The following is a 23,406-nucleotide window of genomic DNA, read 5'->3' as shown; positions in this document are numbered from 1 at the left end:
ATATTTACAGTCCCCCGTGGCACAGAGTATTAAAGCTGCAGTTCTGCAGTCCTAAGCTCTGCTCACAATCTGAGTTTGATCCCCGGTGGAAGCTGGGTTTTCAGGTAGCCGGCTTGAGGTTGACTCAGCCTTCCATCCTTCCCAGGTCGGTAAAATGAATACCCAGTTTGCTGGGGGGGGGGGAAGCGTAGATGACTGGGGAAGGCAATGGCAAACCACCCTGTAAAAAGTCTGCCGTGAAAATGCTGTGAAAGCAATGTCACCCCAGAGTCGGAAACGACTGGTGCTTGCACAGGGGACCTTTGTTGGATTTGTATATATGGTGTTTCTATATGACTGTTTGTGTTGAAGGGCCTGGATTCCCCAGCAAAGGATATCTGGGTCTGAGGATATATATTGTAACCGAGGGTAGCCTCGACCGAAGGTTGACCCTATTGGCAAAGCACATCTGGAAGTAATTCCTTGTTGTATAACAGTGAAATATTGGCAAAAACAATTTGTTCCTTAAACATCCGAAAATAATGGAAATATTGGCAAATATATGGAAAATGGATCCGGCGTAGAGAAATAGTGCCGAACAGCCTGAATCTTATAGAGCAATGTATGGATGTTTGTTTATACCCTGTTGGAGGAAAGATGAAAAAGATAAAGGGGTGGAAGAGATGATTTCCTATAAGTTAAGGAGTTTTTACAGGGGACTGATTCAATGCCATAGTAACATAGAGAAAAGGAGGGGGAAGAGAGAGAGAGAGAGAGAGAGAGAGAGAGAGAGAGAGAATTATTGTCAAGTGGGAAAGCCTGTCAGAATTCAAGCATAGACACAGAGAAGGGATTTTTATTAAATGGATTTTTATAGGGCTTGTTAGATTTCCTTTATAAATATAATAGCATGCTTTAGGAAACTATAGGTGGATTTAGAGAACTATAGCGGACTAATGGTTAGCATTGGAGAAAGTCCAGAAAAGGGCAACTAGAATGGTTAAAGGGCTGGAGCACTTTCCCTATGAAGAAAGGTTGAAACGCTTGGGACTCTTTAGCTTGGAGAAACGTCGACTGCAGGGTGACATGATAGAGGTTTACAAGATAATGCATGGGATGGAGAAAGTAGAGAAAGAAGTCCTTTTCTCCCTTTCTCACAATACAAGAACTCGTGGACATTCGATGAAATTGCTGAGCAGACAGGTTAAAACGGATAAAAGGAAGTACTTCTTCACCCAAAGGGTGATTAACATGTGGAATTCACTGCCACAGGAGGTGGCGGCAGCCACAAGTATAGCCACCTTCAAGAGGGGTTTAGATAAAAATATGGAACACAGGTCCATCAGTGGCTATTAGCCACAGTGTGTGTGTATATATAAAATTTTTTGCCACTGTGTGACACAGAGTGTTGGACTGGATGGGCCGTTGGCCTGATCCAACATGGCTTCTCTTATGTTCTTATGTTAGTAAATCATAAGTTTGAATTAAAGAGCAAGAATAGTTACTTACACAGGACATATGTGGAATTATATAGGACTCCCTGTATACACACACAAACCTTTCTTTTTGATATTTACACATGGTGGGGAAGATATATCTCTAAACTCCTATATGCATAAATATATTGATTGTATGCTTTGTTATGATATATATGTATTGATAAATATGATCAGACTGGGTTCTCAAGCACCCAGGGAGAATCTTTGGTCCCAGATTAGGAGAATTGGGATCCCTGGTACCAGATGGAGATTTTCTTTTAGTTCATTGACCCCTCTGGTACCAATTATCAGAGCTGATATTTGGCAACAATAGGTGGTTTCCTTATGTAACAGGGGGGTTTTGGTGCTTTCCAGCCAAAAGATGACAAAATCTAGCTTTCTCGTCTCTGACTGGTCAGAGGGGAGGGGCAGACATCTTAGGGAAGAGTATAAATTGGTTGGAGGATCTAATTTGGATCTAATCGTGAGAAGCCTGACCCCTCCCATCTTCCCCATTTCTTCATAGACAACCACCTGAAGCCCTAGGAGAGGTGAGAATGAAATGCTCTTTGCTATCTATACAATGGCTTTGCTTTTACCAAATGTAACAGGCTAGGGAACCTTAGTGTAGGGAAGGCTGTAGCCCTCTAACTATGTAACCTTGGGATTATATATTATCCCTAACCTTTTAAATTAATGTATCGACTAAGACTTAAATAAATTCTTCATATATTTGAGAGCCTGAAGTTTGGTGTCCTTCTTTCTGAAAGGTGTTCTTCCCAGAGTATTTGAATAAAGATCCCCTTTTGTCATACAGGGCAGGGGTGGCCAACGGTAGCTCTCCAGATGTTTTTTGCCTACAACTCCCATCAGCCCCAGCCATTGGCCATGCTGGAGAGCTACTGTTGGCCACCCCTGATATAGGGGTAAACCCGGTTTTCCCTTGTTAACGCCTTTCCTGCTCGAGGACTCAAGGAGGCTCACAAAAGCAATGCTGCAAAGATAAGGAATGAAATCAGCATGCAAATCCAACATGCGTAAATAAGCCAAGTAGCCCTCAATGCCAACCAAACCAGGAAGCTGTTTAACATTTTTGTTACACAAAATGTGTAACCATCCTCTTCCAGTTGGCTTTTTAATGTGGAACTATTGTACCAATCGCCATGGAAACTGTTTTATATTAAGATCGTAGCACCCAATCAAATTGTGGTTTTAAATTGATATTTTAATTGCTGTTTTAAATGTAATTGTATATTTAATTAACTGTTGGGAAATTGGGGTATTTTATTGCTGTATTACTGTAACGTTGTATTTTATGCTATGTAAGCCGCCCTGAGCCTGCTTCGGCAGGGAGGACGGGATATAAATTAAAAATTATTATTATTATTACACCATCTACAGGTGGCTCTTTGGACATATGGACATATGAAGCTGCCTTCTACTGAATCAGCCCCTCGGTCCATCAAAGTCAGTATTGTCTACTCAGACTGGCAGCGGCTCTCCAGCTGAGGTTTTTCGCACCTATTTGCCTGGACCCTTTTTTGGAGATGCCAGGGATTGAACCTGGAACCTTCTGCTTACCAAGCAGATGCTCTACCATTGAGTCACCGTCCCTTTGAAACAGAACCCTAAAATGTAAACAGCGGTGCAATCTTTTCCAAAGGATTGGTTCTTCTATCCCTGAAAATGTCCTTGCCTGAGTGATCCGGCTAAAGAGAGGGCATGACAATGAGGCAAATACCCCAGGACCACAACTGGTTTCTACACAGGCAAGTACTCTCAAGCCACAACCGTCTTCTGTGGATTCCCAGCAAGGGGCTTCCAAGGCAAGTGAGAGACAGAGGTGGTTCACAATGAAGCTGCCTTATACTAAATCAGACCATTAAGGTCAGCATGAAAAATTGGATTATTTCTAGCCATGTAAATACCAAGGGCCTAATTTCAAAAATAGATAATGTGCTGCGGAGTGTGAAACATGACACACCTTTAAGTTACCAATCTAACTGGAACAAGGACTTAAATATAACATTAGATAGCACCCAATGGGGAAAGGTCTGGACCTCAATCACATCTTCAACAAAATCTTCAAATATCCAAATGATGTTTCATAAAATTCTCTCTAGATGGTACCGTACCTCTCTTCTTCTGCATAGGATGAACCCTAACATTCCTCCCGAATGTTGGAGATGTTCAGACCCTAAAGCAGGGGTGGGGAACTTCCATCCCGAGGGCCATATACGGCCCTCGAGGTCACTTGGTGTGGCCCTCGGGGATTGCTGGGCCGAGCCGAGCCATGTGGCAGCCTCCCTGGGGCCTGGCTGGCCAGCGAGGATCGTGGGGCCCAGCCGCGCTGTGCAGCAGCCTCCCCCGGGCCAGGCAGGGATCACAGGGCCCGGATGTACTGTGCGGCAGCCTCCCTGGGGCCTGGCTGGCCTGCCAGAATTGCTGCAAGGCCTGGAAAAGTTACTGTCACCGCTCAGTTTGCACTTCATTATCCCACATGGTGTGGCCTAATATGCTAATGAGTGTGTGGCCTAATATGCTAATATTAGGGGATGTGGTCTAATATGCTACTGAATTCCTGCTGGGCTTTTTCTACAATAAAGCCCTGGACCTATGGGTTTGCCTAGGGCAGCGGGCCGGGTGTGGGCGTGTGCCAGATTAGGCTCTCCCCACATGACTTCAAATAGAAAAACAATTATTTGCATTAATTTTGCTGGCCTGAATCATTCTCCCTCAGCGGAGCACTGTTTTTTAAGTTGATAATTTTGTATGGCCCGCAAATGATGTTATAAATATCTATATGGCCCTTGGCAGAAAAAAGGTCCCCCACCCCTGCCCTAAAGGCATTTATTTGCACCAATGGTGGGAGTGCAAAGTGATCCAGCCATTCTGGCAGTCAGTGTACAAACAAATTTGAATGATCTTGGGACCGCTGATTCCAGAGACTCCATCTATAGCTTTATTGCACATCTGGCATGAGAATCATGTCCCCCGTGAAATAAGACATATGAACATATGAAGCTGCCTTATACTGAATCAGACCCTGGGTCCATCAAAGTCAGTATTGTCTACTCAGACTGGCAGCGACTCTCCAGGGTCTCCAGCTGAGGTTTTTCACACCTCTTTGCATGGACCCTTTTTTGGAGATGCCGGGGATTGAACCTGGGACCTTCTGCTTACCAAGCAGATGCTTTACCACTGAGCCACCGTCCCTCTCTAAGACAATGGGTGTTTTCGCACTCACGTTTTACTGGCGCCACGACCCTCCTGACGCCGGCGAATCTGCATGGATTTCGCAACAGAAGCGCCGGCGCTCCCAGAAGCGCCGGCGCTTTCCGTCGCTAAGCCAGCGCAAACGTTTTCCTGCATCTTTGCGATTTCCGTTTGCGCTGGCTTAGCGACGGAAGTAGCCGGCGCTTCTGGGAGCGCCAGAGCTTCTGGTGCGAAAGCCATGCAGATTCGCCGGCGTCAGGATGGTCGTGGCGCCAGTAAAACGTGAGTGCGAAAACGGCCAATCAGTCTCATTATTTCTTAGGGCAGCAAAATGTCAAATGGCTTTGCAATGGAAGAATACTACACCTCCTGCCATCGATCAATGATATATAAAAGTCTGGGACTATTTGATATTGGATAAAATGGCTAAAAATATTAAAGAAGAAGAAGATATTGGATTTATATCCCGCCTTCCACTCCGAAGAGTCTCAGAGTGGCTCACAATCTCCTTTACCTTCCTCCTCCACAACAGACACCCTGTGAGGTAGATGAAGATATTGGATTTATATCCCGCCCTCCACTCCGAAGAGTCTCAGAGCAGCTCACAATCTCCTTTCCCTTCCTCCCCCACAACAGACACCCTGTGAGGTGGGTGTGGCTGAGAGGGCTTTCACAGCAGCTGCCCTTCCAAGGACAACCTCTGCCAGAGCTCTGGCTGACCCAAGGCCATTCCAGCAGGTGCAAGTGGAGGAGTGGGGAATCAAACCCGGTTCTCCCAGATAAGAGTCTGCGCACTTAACCACTACACCAAACTGGCTCTCAGAAAGAATCAGAAAGCAGCCCTGCCTTCCTACCTAGAAAAAACGGCTTCCGTTTTTGGAGAAAAAACAAACCACCTCATTGTTGAGATTATTATTCATAGATTATAAACTGGTTGTATATTTTAATTATAAATCATTTTTTTTTAAAAGTAGCATTGTCTACTCAGAATGACAGCACTTCTCCAGAGTCTCGGGCTGAGGTCTTTCCCATCATGCCCTGCTTGGTCCTTTTTAGGTGGCGATGTTGGGGACTGGGACCCTCCTGCCTATTCTACTGCGCCACAAAACCCCTCCCTCCCTGTCAAAAATGGGGGGTCAGTGTAACAGTACTGAGGAAAAACGGATCTTTTTTTGCACCAATTTGACAATCCTATTCATCCCTCAACTGCTTTATCCTGCATTATGGGCAGGGGGGAGAAACAGAGACGAGATAGCTCACCACTGCTTTCCTGTGCATAGCTTTCTTTGGTAGTGGTAAAAGAACAAGGAATTCCAACCACGGTTCTACACTTCTGAAAAGGCAGCAAACAGTGTTGTGGTTTCCCTGAGTCTTCAGCAAGGGCATTCATTACAACTTTGGAACTGTTGCCTGAAATCCTCTAAGCCTGGGGGGGGGGGGGGCGGGGTTTGTAGCAGGAACTCCTTTCCCTATTAGGCCACACACCCCTGATGTAGCCAGTCCTCCGAGAGCTTACAGGGTTCTTCTTACAGGGCCTACTGTAAGCTCCTGGAGGTTTGGCTACATCAGGGGTGTGCGGCCTAATATGCAAAGGAGGTCCTGCTAGAATTCCTTACAGGGCTCTTCGTACAGGGCCTACTGGAAGCTCCTGGAGGATTGGCTACATCAGGGGTGTGTGGCCTAATATGCAAAGGAGGTCCTGCTAGAATTCCTTACAGGGCTCTTCGTCCAGGGCCTACTGGAAGCTCCTGGAGGATTGGCTACATCAGGGGTGTGTGGCCTAATATGCAAAGGAGGTCCTGCTGAATTCCTTACAGGGCTCTCAGTACAGGGCCTACTGGAAGCTCCAGGAGGATTGGCTACATCAGGGGGTGTGGCCTAATATGCAAAGGAGGTCCTGCTAGAATTTCTTACAGAGCTCTTCGTCCAGGGCCTACTGGAAGCTCCAGGAGGATTGGCTGCATCAGGGGTGTGTGGCCTAATATGCAAAGGAGGTCCTGCTAGAATTCCTTACAGGGCTCTTCATCCAGGGCCTACTGGAAGCTCCAGGAGGATTGGCTACATCAGGGGTGTGTGGCCTAATATGGAAAGGAGTTCTTGCTACAAAAAAAAAAAGCCCTGTCTAAGCCTCTTGCTGCTAGAAGTATTAGGAGGGGCTGTAGCTCAGAAGAGCCTCTGCTTTGTATGCGGAAGGTCCCAAGTTCTGTCCCCAGCATCCCCAATAAATAGGATCAGGCAGTAGGTGATATGAAAAACCTCAATCTGAGACCCTAGAGACCTGGTGCAAGTCTGAGTAGGCAACATTGGCCTTGATAATCCAACAGTGATTCAGGACAAGGTAGCTTCATGTGTTTTTAAATCTGCATTCAAGGGCCCAAGTTTTCAGTGAGGCAACAAACCACAGTATGGGCTGTTCCGTATCAGTGTGCAGGTGGGGGAGGTGACATGACAAAATGCATGTCTGTACCAACCAAAACAAAAAAAAGGAAATAAACTTGTATTAAGAACATAATACATAGAACATAAGAGAAGCCATCTTGGATCAGGTCAGTGGCCCATCCAACCCAACACTCTGTGTCACACAGGGGCCCAAAAACCCAAGTGCCACCAGGAGGTCCATCAGTTGGGCCAGGACACTAGAAGCCCTCCCACTGCTGCCCTTCCCAAGCACCAAAGATACACAGTCTCACTTGCCCAGACAGAGAGTTCCATCTATACCTCGTGGCTAAGAGCCACTGATGGACCTCTGCTCCATATGTTTATCCAATCCCCTCTTGAAGCTGACTATGCTTGCAGCCGCCACCTGTGGCAGTGAATCCCATGCGTTAATCACCCTTTGGGTGAAGAAGTACTTCCTTTTATCCGTTCTAACCCGACTGCTCAGAAATTTCATCGCGTGCCCATGAGCTCTTGTATTGTGAGAAAGGGAGGAAAGTTCTTCTTCCTCTACCTTCTCTATCCCATGCATAACCTTGTAAACCTCTATCATGTCACCCCTCAGTCGACATTTCTCCAAGCTAAAGAACCCCAAGCGCTTTAATCTTTCTTCATAAATACCACAGAATCATAGAGCTGGAAGGGACCTCCAGGGTCATCTAGTCCAACCCCCTGCACAATGTAGGAAACTCACAAACACCTCCCCCTAAATTCACAGGATCTTCATTGCTGTCAGATGGCCCTCTAGCCTCTGTTTAAAAACCTCCGAGGAAGAAGGTTTAGATACCCTTTAGATAGAAAACTCTCTTTAAAATACCCTTTAGATAGAAAACTCTCTTTAAAATACCCTTTAGATAGAAAACCAGCGCGTCAGGGAAAGTGAGTCTGGAGCAGTGTTCCCTTTAAGCTGAGTTAGTGTGAGCTAGCTCACAGATTTTTAGCCTCCAGCTCACACATTTTTTTCCTTAGCTCAGGAAGGATGACCCCAGAGCACAATCATTTATGCCGTGGCTCACAATTTAAATGCCAGTCTCTCACAACTTTAATTCCAGTAGCTCACAAAGTAGAATTTTTGCTCACAAGACTCTGCAGCTTAGAGGGGACATTGGTCTGGAGCAGCTAATCTTTTAGATGCAGAGGTGGGGTTTTACTGCAACCTGAAACAGCACAGTTAGAAGTTTACCACCCCGGCGAGAATTAAACGCAGACACAACTTGTGTTGTTAATCTCCTCATAAAAGCCATTTCTACTTGAACGTATCATGGGCGTCCGCAGCAAATAGGGCCCAGCCAGGCACCAGCTCTAAGACCCCCCCAGCCCCTACAAACTCTACCCACAACAGAAAGAGTCCTCTGAGGGAAGCTGGGCCTAGAATTCCTAGGGGACCTTTCTCCTTATGTCTGGGACGGGCAACAGGCAAGCTGTAATACTGAGGCAGCCCACCCTAAGCTACCCTTCTCCTCCGTGGCACTACCTCCAATATAAGCATCCTTCAAAATATAACTCACACATAAATTTCACTGCCACGGTAAATGAACCTCTGGGGCAGTCAGTGGGACAATCCTCCTCCCTAGGATTGCAAGCTCTGGGTTGGGAAACACCCAGAGATGTTGGGGGTGAAGTCTGAGCAGGATAGGGCTTAGAGAGGGGAGGGGCTTCAACGGGATACGATGTCATGGAGTCCATCGTCCAAAGTGGCCATTTTCTCCAGGAGAACTGACCTCTTTTGCCTGGAGACCAGTTGTTATCCCAGATCTCTCACCTGAGGTTTGGCAACCCTACTCATCCCCTTTCAAGGCGTGGGGTGTGTGTGGGGTACACACACTCCTGTGTGTAGAAAATCAGAGGAAAGCCTGGATTAGAAACTCTCTCCCTTGGTACACTGGCTTACTACATTAAGGTTTGGGGTGAAAGGGGCATTAAAAAGCTTCCATCTGAGCAAAGAGCAGGGGTTGAGAGGCAAAACTTAAGAACATGAGAGAAACCATGTTGGATCAGGCCAGTGGCCCATCCAGTCCAGCACTCTGTATCACACAGTGGTCAGAACCCAGGTGCCATCAGGAGGTCCACCAGCAGGGCCAGAACTCCAGAAGCCCTCCCACAGTTGCCCCCCCCCCCAAGCACCAAGAATACATAGCATCACTGCTCCAGGAATAAGAACGTATGGATGGGTGATTGATCAGGTCAGTCACCCATCCAGTTCAATACACAGTGTCACACAGTGGCCAAAACCCAGGTATCATCAGGAGATCCACTAGTCCAGAATCTTAACTGGTGGTATGGATGGTATGGCATGAGAGGAGCCTTCAGGAACCCAGGTACCAAGCCTTTTAGGGCCTCGAAGGTAAGAAGCAGCGCTTTGAATTTTGTCCACAAACAGATGGGTAACCAGTGCATGGGGTGATATAATCCCTGTAACTAATCCCTGAGAAGATTCAAATCCAGTTGCTCCTTAAAGACCAACACAAGATTTCCAGGGCACAAGCTTTCAAGTGTCAAAGTTCCCTTTGTCAGATACCATAATCTGTGTTCTTTGAAGGCAGCTTTGATTATCAAAAGTTTATACTCTGACTCTCAAAAGCTTATGTCATGGAAACCTTGTTGATCTTCCTCAGGTACCATGATCTGTATTTAACAAAGGCAGCTCTGATGAAGTAGTTAAGTGTGCGGACTCTTATCTGGGAGAAACGGGTTTGATTCCCCACTCCTCCTCCACATGCAACTGCTGGAGTGACTTTGGGTCAGTCACAGCCCTCGAAAGAGATGTTCTCTCAAGAGCAGTTCTCTCACAGGGTGTCTGTTGTGAGGAGAGGAAGGGAAAGGAGATTGTAAGCCGCTCTGAGACTCCGAGTGAAGGGCAGGGTACAAATCATTCTTCTTCTTTGACTCCTGAAAGGGAGGGGCCATGGCTCAGTGGTAGAGCATCTCCCTGACATGCAGAAGGTCCCAGGTTCAATCCCCAGCATCTCCAGTTAGAAGAATCAAATAATAGGTGATGTGAAAGACCACAACCTCAGACCCTGGAGAGATGCTGCCACTCTGAGTAGACAATACTGACTGTGATGGACCAATGGTCTGATCCAGTATAAGGTCAACTCTTCACAGGATCGAGATGGGTGGCCATGTTAGTCCATTCACAGTGGTAGAAAAGAGCAAGAGTCCAGTAGGCTACCACAATTTGTGGCCACGTATGAGCTTTCGTGAGCCACTGAAGAAATGAGGAATGACTCGTGAAAGTTCATACCCTTTATAGGATCAGTCCTCTGATACACATCTGTTCTACAAGAATTCTTGCTTCAAGTTCTATTCATGTCAATGGCCAGTACACAGGAGAACTTCTGAACAAGTAATACTCCTTGTACGTTTTGGACAGTCCAATTACACAGATGAAGCAAATAATGATAACTGATAATTTCGCTGAACGTTTGACGCCAGTGACTTTCCCTCGATAACTCACAGGACTCTTCTGAGAAAGTACACAGGATCCCTGTGACCCACCCCAAAGCATCTCATGATGAAATTCGTTCCAGCAAACTCTTCCCCTCTCAAAGTTACAAAAACTCTTGTCATGGTGAGACACATCCCAACTTTTGCTGGGCTGCGATCCTTTCAGAAAACAGCTAGGCCTCAGTTGCAACCTGATCTTTCATTCGAGCCACGCATTTTCAAATACATATATATGACATGAAATATGGACCAATTTTATCACTTTAACTGGTCCAGTTTAAGCAAGGTCCACATTCCAGCAGTATCAAAAAAGTGGGGGGGGGGGATAAGCGGAAGAGAGACAGAGAGAAACTCAGTATGAAACAGATTTAGCAATTTAAATGTTCCATAAGGTTTTTTTTGTAATTGAGGAAACTTTTCATAATCTGACATTTGTTAAAAAAAAAAAAACCACTTATTAGAAATTATGCAGCAGAGTAGCTGTGGAAATATGAGCCCGCTTCACAATTACGGAGTCGGGCTAGGAAGCCCTCGCCTATTGTATGGAGTGGCATAAACCCCACGGAGGGCCTATCAGCTCACTGGCAGGCAGGGGGCTGCGCCATTCAAAACGAGAGATACAAGCTTCAGGGCAGAAACCTGGCAGCTCTCTCCTGACCCCCAAATCCCCGACTGGTGACAGATTCAAGCTCCATAGCAAATTAGACCTTCTCAAATTACAATTGGGGAAGACAGATTCCATTAGCAGTATCTGAAATTGAGTGGAGAGCCGCTCCCGTTATCAGACCTGAGTCGTAAGCGGTGCTATTAATCAGAGCTATGATAGCATTTATATATTTCAAGCTATCTTGCCGCCGCTGTGATATTCCGCTACAAAGGGTTGATGGGACTTAAGAGGAGGGAACAATAGAGCTTTCTGGGAAAAGCAGAGTAAATCAAGAAAGTCTATGACTTGCGCACATTCTGAAGGGATTGCGGTTTACATAAATTTTCTCCCAATTGGAGATTGAGCTCTTCCTCATCTTACACATGGGATTTAGTTGTCACTCAATGGGAACAGCTGTGAAAAGGTGAAGCGGCCCACCGTTCGGCATACTGCCTCCGCTTTTAAAGCAATTAACCCATGAACGGGAGGATACCTGGCGATATCAAGAGGATTAGGGGAGGCAAGGCTTTATTAACATTTCCCTGAACTAATTCTAACTTCGACTAGCTGTCATGAAAGATTCTGCAGTCTTTTTTCTTTTTAAGGGGGGAGCTGGCCTGCTTTCTTTCCCTCCCCCTCCCCCGCCGCCAAATTAAGCAGAGATACTTTTTGGGCCTAAAAAAAAATGTGCCTCCTTCATAAGCAAATGCAAATGAGAAGAAACTGTTTTTTTAAAAAGGTCCCTCAGATTCAACCCAACTTGGCTGGAAGAGCGAGGAATATCTTCCCGCATGAGTGTCTGGAAGAGAGATCAATTAGCCGAGAGGTCACGGCAGATAGTGTGCTAAAAGGGAAATTAATGCCTCCGCTTTCTATAGTCTTTTATTCCACCCCCACTTTGCTAAAACTTAGAAGCGACTTGTTTCTTTAAGCATTAGCTGCTTTTTGAAATTATAAAGCCCCTCACAGTTCACCACACAAAGGCAATAGTCTAAAGTAATCTCTAATCTGGAAGAAATGTATCCAAATATACCTTAATCGGAAGATTCTTCCCTTCTTTTTTTGAAAGTATAGAGTTTTAATTTTCTGCTCATCGCTGAATGGAATGATGGCCATAGATACAACGCCTGAGGGGACTAAGCTCTCAGAATTCCATTTCCTCCACACCAATATACGAGAACGGAGAAACTAAGGGGCAGGTGGAAAATCTGATCCATTGAAGTTGTCTGATACAATGTAGGTAAGGATTTTGTAGGGGGAGAAAGGAAAACCGTGACACCACTGTGGTATCACCTGGGCCAAGGAATGGTCCCGCAAAGGCCCCGACTGCTGAAAAAGTATAAAGCAAAAGCCACAAAAGATTCAGAAACAAAACTGTTGCGTGGGGGAGACACAGTGTTCATCCCACTTGGATAAGCAAAAGTCTGGAAATAAACAGCAATAAAAATTCACACGACAGCCTAACTTCCCGTTGTAGCAGCCGAGCATAAGGCAGAGGCAACGCTTTCAAAAGACAGCTACCCTTCCGGCATGTCCAGCTTAACTTTGAAGAGGCAATGAGGACCAATCTCTGCCTCCCCAAATATTTAAAATTCCTTTCACTTCCGTCAAACGTTAATCTCATAAACATGCCTTCAACCAAGCAGGCTTTGGCCCAGGAAAGCTTCTGCCATAATAAATTTGCCAGTCTTTTAAGGTGCCACACAAGACGACAGGTTGTTTTGGTTGCCACAAACTAACACTGACAACGCCCCCCCCCCCCCGCAAAGAGGGGGAGCAACTCCGTAGCTTCTGCTGCAGGCACAAACAGAATCCGTTTTGCTTCTCACCTGCCCCAGGAATCCCTGCACTTTCCTTTTAAGCCAGCCTCGTCGCAAACGGGGCAAGCTATCTTCCATCCTACTTCAACCACCCATTAGCCATGACGAAACACTCTCCAAGTGGAAAGGAGAAGGGGAGAGTTTTCCTAAGTGATTTCCGCTGCAGAGCTGTTCAGCAAAAAAAAAAAAAAAATGTAGATGGTCGTTTAATGTCATCTGAATTCCATAATCATTTCTCCCCAAAGAAAGGGAAAAAAAGTTATGTTTGCTCTTAATTGATATTTGCAAGCTTTCATTCTGCTTAATAACACGCATTCTTAGAACTTTGCATCTGCCCGCAGAATTCAAAACCTGCATACTAATTAATTCTAGCATTTCAGTTTGGGAAGGCGATTTAAGGAGGATTTTTTTCCCCTTTGCGAATGTCATATTCGGCAACACACTAAGCCTTGAATTTCAGAAAGGGGCATTTATGAAACAATTACATTCTTGCTTTGCAAATCAGTTTTTAGAGCGTTATTGTGCGGGGGGGGGGAGGTAAGCTATGGCTAAAGTTTCACAATAGAAATGCATCACACGAATATATATGGCAAAACCAGACTGAAGTCGCCTACAAGAAGCCTGGGCATTCCATATGTCCTTACTTACCAGAAAGGACAAAAAAAAAATTCCCTTTGATGTGTATGTAAAATTCTCACACACCAAAGCAGAAAAATGAATATATATGGATTTTAATGTGCAGCTAACTACTGTAATATCTATCCGGCTAAAATGTCAACAAACTACATTTTTTTTAAAAAAAGGATTAATTCCCCCCTTCCTTCTCTGAAGCAACCTTTTAAAAATTCTGTTTTGTGAAGTGTTTTTACAAGGTTTAAGGAGAGTAAAGATACTACTTCCAAAAAGCTGCATACATTTTAAAACAGCCGCGACAGAGCTAAAGGGAGAGCTTTGGACGTCAAACACACTCAAAACCAAATTTAATTGATAAAAATGGGGAGGGGGGACGACAAAACGATTAATTCTTTTGAAAAAGACCTATTTCAGGCAAAAAGCAAGAGATATTGTTTTTTAAAAGAAATGCATAAAAAATGGTGGGGGAGACCCCTAACTACCTGGCAGAGAGAAAAACCTGATTAGAAGAACAAAACGGAAGAATACCGTTAACACTAATCCGGCATGTTAGAACAATGTCCTCTTAAGTGGGAATGAATTCAACTATTGTAGACATCAAAGGCAACCCCTCCAATTAAACAGTGAAATGAAATTATCTTGACCTGCAAATGAATATAAAACTCCAGAAATGTTTCAAAACACATCACAGACAAAGGAGTGGGGGGGGGCGCTGTTAAAATAACTGATTTACATAGCACATAAATGCAGAAAATAGGGCAAGGGGTGCATGTTTTAGAAGAAGAAAGAACGAAACCGCTGCCCAACCGCCTGAGCCACGATTCTTTACTGTACTTGACTGTCTGTGCGGTAAATATACCCGACTGGTGGCCTTGCGTCGACAGAAGAAAGGTTTTTCAGAAGGTTAAGTTCGGGTCACGCGACAAATGAAATTGTAATAACCCCAACTGACACCGTATAATGTCTTCTTCCACCGAATCAATAGGCCACTCTCTGCCCCAAATTACCATAGAGATGGCCGTCTCCCTTCTGAAAGGTTGACTATTGTTTGACAAGAGAAAAAAGATTTGCTACTTGAACTCCGTTGTTCCCAAAGGATGTGGACTTCATTAATTATTTGGAGTCTTAAAACACACTGACAGACTTTTTGGTAAGTAAGAATGTATCTGGACGTACCAAAAGGAATACATTTGGGTGGTTAATTTTACAACTCCCACCACCTCCCCACGGTTAAAAAAAGAAAGAAAGAAAGAGATCTGATATGAACGTAAAGACCTGAGATCGCATTTTCTTTGTGATGTCTAAATGGGCACCTTCTCCTCTGATAAAATAACCTAGCCATTCATTTCCTGAAACCATTTTGGCTAGACAGAGACGTCAGACAGCATTTAGTTGTCCCAACAGAATTTACTTGTTTCTGTTACTGTTACCTTTTTCAAGGTTGTTGTTTTTTTAAGCAAGACTGAGATTGCATAAAAATACATGCTAATAGTGGCTACCATCTTAAAACAGTTTCAAACCATACGAGAATTACTTGAAATTTTTTCTTCACTTTTGTGAACCACCCAAAAAATTTAGAAGCCAGACTTATTTTCCAGCCTTCAGGGTTTTAATAGTCATGTTTTCCTAATCATTCCTACCATAAAATCTAATCCTGAACTCTTACACACTATAACAAAAGTGTTTTAGCGTGTAAATAATACAGGGTAACCCTGGCTGGCCCCACAAAAAAAACCTAACTCCTACCTCCCCTCTCACAAACATAAGCTTCATACTTTTACTGACAATCACCAAGAAGCATTTGCAATAAATGACTGCTAAAAATAATATTCTCCGAGTCGAGGCTCTCTTCATCAGATATGAGCTCATTTCTGGATAAAGCGAGCTTCTTAAAAGCTTCTGCCCCCCAAATCTGGTTGGTCTTCAAGGTGTGACCGGACTCGATTCTAGCTGTTCTAAAAATAACAGGCACCACAGTGAAGTTTCTAGGCACCGTGGCACCTGGGATTTCATCTACGAGCTACTGCATCGGTGCTTCAGGTTCACACACCCTACCAGCCACTGTGGCAACATCACACGAGCTACAATTTCACGCAAACAGGGCTAGGGCGGAACCAGCTACCACTACAGTCGGAAATGCTGGCACATTTAAGATTGGAGATTATGCCTTAGCCTTAATACACAATACTAGGCCCTGCGATATTCAAACAGCCCTATCTTCAAATTGCTGATCTTTAAAAAAGACTCACTGCCTTCACAGCACTTGAGACAGAATATTGTGGTTAGCAGGTTAGACCAACAGAACATAAAGAGCCTCACCTACTGACTTCTCGGATTAAAGACAATTTTTGTTTTGGTTTGGTTTGGTTTTTTAAAAAAAAAAACCCTCAGCAATATATAGTTGTTAAAAAAAAACCCTCAGCAATATATAGTTGTATTAGCCACAGTGTGTGTGTATATATAAAATTTTTTGCCACTGTGTGACACAGAGTGTTGGACTGGATGGGCCGTTGGCCTGATCCAACATGGCTTCTCTTATGTTCTTATGTAAGATATTTAACGGATCGAACAAGCCCCAAAAGATATAGAATTCAATATGTTACTAAGGTATATTTTACAGGATGGATGTGAAGGTGGGTTATGTGAAGGTTATATTTTAAAACTGACATTTAAAAAAATATATATACTTCCCCAATTATTTTGCTCCTATTTTTTTGTGTTTTCGGTTACCGGCTCCTTCTTCTTCCTGCTCCCCCAAAGCTGCTCAGCAACAAAAAAAACCCCACTTAAACATAATTCCTTCAGAAGGCCGCAGCCCACGATATTATAATACATGGGAGACGAGGGTGGATCCTTACAGAGCGCAGCATTACTAGGAATGCATTAAAGCCTAATTTAAAATAAAATGCAAAGAGGAAGGGATTTTTGCCTCCTAATGGAACTTGAGCGTTATTATATATTCTCCGCTAATGTTTGTTCAACACTGTTCTTCCCAGATATGACAATAGGAATCTCGCCTTGAGAGTTTGTGCTTGAAAAAATAATTTTTTTCCTTACAAAAGCTCTGGGCTTTTTGCTCTTCCTCCCCCCTTTTTTTTTTTAAAGAAGGAAAATATATTAACCCTGTTCCCTTAACTACGCTGAAAATTAGTTAAGGATGAATTATCTGATAGGGCAAGTCCCTATTCATAAAATATTAGAAGAGGTGTACTTAAGCAAATAAGGCAGCCAGGGGCAGTTCAGGCTGCGGGCGCACAGTATGCAAAAAACATTTATTCGCAGCCTAGGAAGGGGAGAACGCCGTCCCTGAAGAACTCTTTCGCTCAGCCACCTCTGTTTCAGCGATGCAGGGCAGGAGGAGAGCTTGGCGGAGTGTGGAACAGGTTCGAATTTCAAATAACATTAAGCGAGAACGTTAATTCTTACTTGATAGAAAAGAAAGTGTGTAATAAAGGGCACCGTCAAAGGCTGCCGGCTGTTTCCTTTTCCACAGCGAGAGTCGCAGAAGGTATTCACATTCAGCAGCTGCAAGTTACTGCCATTATTTTATATATATATATATATATATATATATATATATATATATATAAAAATTATTACATGTTATCGGGTTCTGGGGGAGGGAGAGCCCAGTTTGTCTCAGAAGGTCTGCCCACAGAAATGGCACCATTTATCTTTTAAAAGTTCACCAGCGCAGCCTGACAATTTAGCTACAGTCATTGGCGTTTGGGTGCCAAGAGTCCTAGGTCCAAAACCTTATTTATCCATGGAAATTGTACCGAGTGCCCTTCAGGCAGGTTGCTATCTGTCAGGCTCAGTTCCTCACCCAGAAAACAGGATTATTAATGACTCGACTTGCAGGAGTTCTGCACAGATGAATGAGAAAATAAGGGCTGCCAAAGCACTCCGAGGGTTGAAAGCAATCGAGAAACGATTAATAACGATTAACGGGCTTTCTAAATAAGAATGGGCACTCTTGTATGGTCTACCCACAGTGACGGTGTCATCACACTAACAGCACCCAGACAAAAAAATAAATTATTTGCCCCTATCATTGAGTTGTTGAGGGGAAGAGAATCTTATCAAATTTAAATACTCTCAAAGTACCCCCATTCAATGATAAATTGGTACAATAACCGGTTTGCCCAAAAGCAGCAAAAATTAAAACCAACTGGAAAATCCCCACCAGCTCCACCCTCCAAGGTTCTAGAAAATTCTCCTGCCAGAGCGTTCTCGCGACAGAGTGAGATCATTTGGATCTCCTAAAAAATAACCTTGAAAAACTGATTTATATTATAGCAAGGTGTTTCTTCAAAATCATTAAAGAAGCCCTAATTTTTTTTCCATATTAAACAGAAAGCACTTTTCACACAAGCGCACTATGGCCTGGACAAGACTTCCCCCAGGTGATTCCTGTGTGATGGAGTACATCCGTGGTACTCAGACATGTGTGATCCCACAACAGGTAATTGGCTTCCATGTTGGGGCAAGGGGAGGAAAGAAAAGATCCCCATGATTGGCACCAGCAATGTTTCTGACGCCACACAAATACTGCTGGGGAGTGGAAACACAGCATGGGGAGCTACCGCCCACAGCACTGCAGAGGTGCATGAGGGAGACCCAACTATTTGTCTGATTCACAACCGTCCTCTCCAGCTTTGACTGGGACATGGAGTAGAGGAAAAGATAAGAAAATCTAACAAAGTTTCAGATCCCCTCCCCAAATACTTCCTCTCTATACTAGGGTTGCCAACCCCTGCATGGGAAATTCCTGGAGATTTGCGAGCGGTGCCTGTGAAGGAGGAAATCTGGTAGAGATTTCACCTACAGTCTATGGTATACCATAGAGTCTGCACCCTCTGAAGCTGCCATTTTCTCCAGAGAAACAGATCTCTATAGTCTAGAGAGCAGTTGTAATTCTTGGAAAACTCCATTCCTCACCTGGAGGTTGGAAACTCTACACACAAGCAAGATGGCAATTATTTATTTATGTCATTTATCCCCTGCCTCTCTCCCCAAGGGGGGCCCAAAGTGGCTTGCGTCCTTCTCCTCTACTCCATTTTATCCTCACAACAACCTTGTGAGGTAGTTTAGGCTGGGAGTGTGTAACCGGTCCAAGGTCACCCAGCAAGCTCCCACGGCAAAGAGTTGGGATCTGAACCCAGGTCTTCCAGATAGTAGCCCAACACTCTTAACCATTACATCACACTGGCTCTTAGCCATTTCCCTCTGTACCATTTTTGTGATATAAATTACCTCTCCTGGCTGGCATGGTAGTAATATTTCTCCTCAGGCTTTGGGGAGGGGAGGAATCAAATCATAAAAAGAATGGCTAAGAATCCCCAAGGTAGCCCCAATCCAAACTGGGCACACCACACAACCGCCATTTAAAAATTGTGGCACAAGATCCGTTGAGGGATCATTTTCTGTCACATCGAACTTGGGCCTCAGTTACGAGACCGGACCGTGACAGAAACCGTTGTGAGTCAGCTGCCAGGCCTCAGCCTTCCTGGTCATTACAACGGTCTCCGTACGCTCGAGGCTTGTATTGTTAACGTAAAAAGAAAACTGAAGCCATCTGTGTCCTTCTAGAACGACAAACTTTGTTAGTTCTGGTCAGATAAATCTGATCAGCGGTTTGCATTAATGAGTCTGGACGACGTTGCCACTCTGTGGAAGGAAATCTGTTTGGGCTGGGAGCTGCGCTTGTCCCACCGCCAATTCTGATGAAGAGAACAAGGCCAAACGTAAAGCGCAACTTAAATAAATTGACCAACAGTTTTACGCAAGCGTGAAGGAAGAACTCACGACTTAGTCGCCTGCTGGGTGCAGATGAGCTGTTAGTATTAACCTCTTCTCTCTCTCTCTCTCTCTTTGCCGTCAAAGACTGACTTATGGCCATCCCTTGGGATTTTCAAGGCAAGAGACACGCGGAGGGTAGTTTGGCTTTGCCTGCCTCTGCGTTGTGACTTTAGCCTTCCACGGTGGTCCGTCATCCAAGTACAAACCAGAATCAACCCTGCTTAGCTTCTGAGATCTGATGAGATTGGGCTAACCTGTGCTATCCACGTCAAGGTAGGAGATGAGAAGAGGTTGTCTGCAACCCTGGACTTCTTTGGCGGTCTCCTATCCAAATACTAAGCAGGGCTGACCAGGCCTGTAGCTATTGGGGGGGGCTGGGAGTCACGCCCCTCCACCCAAATCCCCCTCAACATGTATGGCCCCTCCTTTCCCCGCCACTCTTGCGATCCCCAATCTCCACGCCACTGCTCTTGCGGCCCTCGCCTGATCTCCGCACCGCTGCTCTGGTTGCCCCCCGCCCGATCTCCCTGCTGCTGCTCTTGCAGCCCCCGCCAAACTCCCCACCACTGCTCTGGTGGCCCCCGCTCTCATCAGCGTTCTTGCAGCCCCCGCCCGAATTCCCCACTGCTGCTCTTGCGGCCGTCGCCTGATCTCCCCGCTGCTGCTCTAGCGGCCCTCATCCGATCTCCCCACCGCTGCTCTGGTGGCCCCCACTCTCATCGCCACTGCAGCTTTTGTGGCCCTCGCCCGATCTCCCCGCCACTGCTCTGGCAGCCCCCACCCGATTTCTCCGCCGCTGCTCTGGTGGCCCCATCCAGTCCAACACTCTGGTCATTTTCGCACTCACCTCCAGCCGGCGCGACCCCCCTCTTCACCGCGCAGGATCTGCGCGGATTTCGCACTAAATGCCGCGGAGCAGCCTTTTGCGCCGGAAACTCCCGTCACAAAAGCCGCGCAAACGCCAAACTGCTTTTTGGCGATTTACGTTTGAGCGGCTTTTGCGACGGGAGTTTCCGTCGCAAAAGGCTGCTCCGCGGCATTTAGTGCGAAATCCGCGCAGATCCTGCGCGGTGAAAAGGGGGGGTCGCGCCGGCTGGAGTTGAGTGCGAAAACAACCTCTATGTCACATAGTGGCCAATACATACACACACACACATACATATATATATATACTGTGGCTAATAGCCACTGATGGACCTCATCAGGTTGGGGACCGCTGGTGTAGTAGATGAGGATCTGTGAGACCCAGGTTCGAATCCTGGGTGACCAAGGACCAGTCATTGTCTCTCAACCTAACCTGCTTTGATAATCAAATGAAGGAGAGGAAGAAGAGTCTTGGAAGCCCCTCTGTTTCCACAACAGGGGAGGAAAGCAAGGTATAAATATCAAAATAAAAGACGAGAACAGCCACATATCCCACAAACCACTTTCCATATGCATGCAAAATTCTGCACAGAGCGTACAGCTTAAAATGCTTCCTGTACTAACGGAAGGCACTTTCACACACACTGAATAATGCACTTTTAGTCCACTTCCAATGCACTGCAGTGTTTATTTGCAAGCGGAGTTTACTATTTCATACAGCATAATCCGGTTGCAAAATGCAAGGGAACTATATTGCTCAACACGCGTGAAAGCAACTGAAACGTTACCGGCAGTCAGTGTTTTAAGAACAGGCACATGTAAATGTTTTATACTCAGATGGGTGTTCTTTTGTACTTAAAGGTAAAGGTTGTCCCCAGTGCAAGCACCAGTCGTTTCTGACTCTGGGGTGACGTCACATCACAGTGTTTTCATGGCAGACTTTTTGCGGGGTGGTTTGCCACTGCCTTCCCCAGTCATCTACACTTTCACTCCAGCAAGTTGGCGACTCGTTTTACCAACCTCGGAAGGATGGGAGGCTGAGTCAACCTTGAGCCAGCGACCTGAACCCAGCTTCTGCCAGGATCGAACTCAGGTTGTGGGCACACCCTGGACTGCAGCACTGCAGCTGACCACTCCGTGCCACTTAGAAAGGTGTTTAAGTTAGAACCTTTGACCTCTCTCATCATCTGCTGTAGCTACCCAAGAGGTTCATGTCCTGATTTATGATACCAGACATGGCTTCGCTCACCTCCTCCCCTTTCCTGTCCCTGCCTGTATCTTCTGGGTGACAATGAGGGAAATGACTTCCTTGCTTTCTGTTGCATCTGAGGAAGCGAACTCTGATTCACAAACGTTCATTCCGGAATAAATCTGGTTAGTCATTAAGGTGGCACTGGACTTCTGATTTTAGTTTTGTTTTGTTTTTAGAAAGCAAGTCTCCGTCGCTTATATTTGCACCCCACCTTTCGCCCCAACAACGGGGACCAAAAATGGCCTACATCATTCTCCCTCTCCTCCATTTTGTCCTCACCGCAACCCTGTGAGGTAGGTTAGGCTGAGAGAATGCGACTAGGCCCAAGGTCACCCGACGGGCTTTCTAGCAAAGTGAAATTTGAACCCAAGTCTCCCAACACTCTTAACCACTGCATCGGACTGGCTCTCAAGAAGCTCCCTTAGCAACAGAGCCTTCCCTGTCCTCGTCAGTGGAAAGGATGTATCTACCCATGCAAAGGGATACACATACAAAGCTATGACCAAGAATAGGAAGAAGCACACTGGAGTCTCGCAAGTACATTGCAATGCACTCAACCCTCTGGACTCATGAAGCGATTTTCCACTTAAAATAATAAGATATTTTCAAGACCAGGAGGTCCGGGGGTGGGGTCACTACAAGCGGAGTTCTCCGCGCAATCCGAATAACAAGGATGCTGCAACATCCTCTCAAATCATTTTATACGTGCTCTTTCTAGAAACACACCTCAAGATTTTGGGCTTGTTAGGGAAAGCGGGAAGATTCCAGAAGGGAATTAATCGGTAAGAGGCTGCGTTTCTGCAGCAAGTCGTACGCGCTGTGCGCAGAAAGTCCCGGGTTCAGTTCCTGGCATCTCTACATAAAGGATCAGAAGAAGAAGAGGAGGAGGAGGAGGAATAAGAAGAGGAAGAAGACTGCAGATTTATACCCCACCCTTCTTCCTGAATCAGAGACTCAGAGCAGCTTACAATCTCCTGTATCTTCTCCCCCCACAACAGACACCCTGTGAGGTGGTTGGGGCTGAGAGGACTCTCACAGCAGCTGCCCTTTCAAGGACAGAGGGGCTCACAAACTCCTTTATCTTCCTCCCCCACAACAGACACCCTGTGAGGTGGGTGGGGCTGAGAGGGCCCTCACAGCAGCTGCCCTTTCAAGGACAGAGGGGCTCACAAACTCCTTTATCTTCCTCCCCCACAACAGACACCCTGTGAGGTGGGTGGGGCTGAGAGGGGCCTCACAGCAGCTGCCCTTTCAAGGACAGAGGGGCTCACAAACTCCTTTATCTTCCTCCCCCACAACAGACACCCTGTGAGGTGGGTGGGGCTGAGAGGGCCCTCACAGCAGCTGCCCTTTCAAGGAACACTCCTACAAGAGCTATGGCTGACCCAAGGCTTTTCCAGCAGCTGCAAGTGGAAAACTGGGGAATCAAACCTGGTTCTCCAAGATAAGAGTCGGTACACTTCACCACTACACCAAACTGGCTCAGGTACTACACCAAACTGGCTCAAGAATCAGGTACTGGGAAAAGGCCAGGGTTGCCAAGCTCCAGGTGGGGCAAGGAGATCTCCCAGGATTTCAGCTGATCTCCAGATGAACAAATCAGTTGCCCTGGAGAAAATGGCTGCTTCGGAAGATGAACTCTATGGCACTGCACCCTGCTGAGGCCCCTCACCAAATACTGCCTTCCTCAGGCTCCACCCCCAAATCTTCAGGGCTTTCCCGACCCAGAGTTGACAACCCTGGAAAAGGCCATTTTCTGCTCAAGTCCCTGAAGAGCTGCTGCCAGTCAAAGTAAGCAACACTGAGTGAGAGGGTACAATATTCTGACTCTGC

At 45.8% G+C, this 23,406-nt stretch overlaps 1 protein-coding gene across 1 annotated transcript in view; it reads right to left on the bottom strand.

Moving 5' to 3' along the window:
• The window catches only part of TMEM260 (transmembrane protein 260), a 95,748-nt gene that overhangs the window by 54,799 nt on the left and 17,543 nt on the right, over positions 1–23,406 (bottom strand). The window lies entirely within an intron of this gene.

Source organism: Heteronotia binoei, chromosome 21, assembly GCF_032191835.1.
Source record: "Heteronotia binoei isolate CCM8104 ecotype False Entrance Well chromosome 21, APGP_CSIRO_Hbin_v1, whole genome shotgun sequence".
Taxonomy (NCBI): Eukaryota; Metazoa; Chordata; class Lepidosauria; order Squamata; family Gekkonidae; genus Heteronotia; species Heteronotia binoei.
This window is presented reverse-complemented; position numbering and strand designations above follow the sequence as displayed.